The sequence below is a fragment of the Frankliniella occidentalis genome, unplaced genomic scaffold (assembly GCF_000697945.3).
Source record: "Frankliniella occidentalis isolate FOCC.00 unplaced genomic scaffold, Focc_3.1 Scaffold253, whole genome shotgun sequence".
Classification (NCBI taxonomy): domain Eukaryota; kingdom Metazoa; phylum Arthropoda; class Insecta; order Thysanoptera; family Thripidae; genus Frankliniella; species Frankliniella occidentalis.
Window position 1 is genome coordinate 359,184 of NW_026267379.1, and position 1,286 is coordinate 360,469.

At 59.1% G+C, this 1,286-nt stretch overlaps 1 protein-coding gene across 2 annotated transcripts in view; it reads left to right on the forward strand.

The window, feature by feature from the left end:
- The first annotated feature begins 43 nt into the window (after positions 1–43).
- The window catches only part of LOC113204338 (uncharacterized), a 17,131-nt gene continuing 15,888 nt past the window's right edge, over positions 44–1,286 (forward strand). Inside the window, exon 1 of one of the 2 annotated variants that reach the window (XM_052273205.1) lies at positions 44–366. The gene's annotated coding sequence lies outside the window, so the exon portion shown is untranslated. The remainder of the gene's footprint in view (positions 367–1,286) is intronic. The other variant, XM_052273203.1, reaches the window with a different exon arrangement.

Here is a 1,286-nt window from a genome sequence, read left to right on the forward strand (position 1 = left end):
GGCCGCGACAGGCCGGCAGGCTGCAGAGCGCCGCGCCGGTGGTGGCCCTCGCGGTCAGTGTTTTGGCGGACGCTATCGCGGCCGGGCTACACCGCCGCTCCCAACCTCCTCCGCGGGCCCCTAATCGTTTAATGCATTTCCCCGAGTTTCTATCGGTGTCTCCCTTCCGTTTTCACATCCCCGTTCTGGGCGGGTTTAGTGGAACAGCCTTCACGACGTCTCCATCTAAATGCAGAATCTTTGCGGCCACCGACGACGACTGCCAGCCGCGTAGTGAGCCGCGCGTTTGACAGGATGTGGATTTTGTGAAAGGCGGGGGAGGAGCGCCTCTTGAAGGCGGGTATAGGAGCAGCGAGCAGCGCCAAGGTGAGTCAGGCTGCCAGTGCACGGAGCGGTTTGACCCCCGACTCGAGCGGTGCCATGCGCCGTGCGGTGTGTAAGGTCAGTGCTGGCAAAAAGGTGCCGGCTGCCGGCTTAAAAAATGACTGTTGCCTTGTGTTCGGAAAGGCCTATTTTCGGGAAGAGGCACAGGCGGGCCGTTATTTGTTAGCGCGACGCTATCCAGGCCTCGGCCCAGTCTCGTCGGTGCCCTACCAGAGATTGACGACTGTGACAAGACAGCTTCACTTGGTCAGCCCTTATCGAGGGCCGGGCCTGACTGTTCCACGTCCTCTCCACGCGCCAACGCCGCGGCGCCGGAGGAGCAAGAAGGCCGAATGACAACGGCGAAATCAGATTCCTTTCCTTTGGCATTTCCGCGACCGACCGGAGTCGCCCCAGAGGTCTGCCCGCTCGGTCCGAGCGTCGCGGCGTCGGCGGTGGCGGTGATCCCGATGTAGGGGAGTTCAATTTTTCTAGAAAGGGTTTTAGCGGGATAAATTTTAAGAATCTTTTCCGTCAAATTTTATTTTTCTATTTTTTCTACGCATATTTTTATTTTTGATTTTATTTCTGAGATAGTTTCCTAAGTTTCCTATAAGTTTAGACTTACTTAAAATTCCTCTGCCACTGAGAGCGTTGCCCGGAGCGCTGGGCGCGGAGCTCAGCCCCGGCGCCGCTCGGCGCGTGTAAACCTATCTGACCTTTTGATAGACGCAGCCCGCCGGGCGTCCTGGGCAGCGCAGAGCCGAGGCAACCCGCGGCCGCCGATGACGGGGTTAGGCTTTGGGCGAGAGGTCGTTGGCATCAGCGAGTGCAGCGGTGCGACTGCTATGCACCGTGATGGGGGGGGGGGCGTCTTGTGCATGTTATCCATGGAGCGTGAACTGGATCACGCCGCCCCGCCC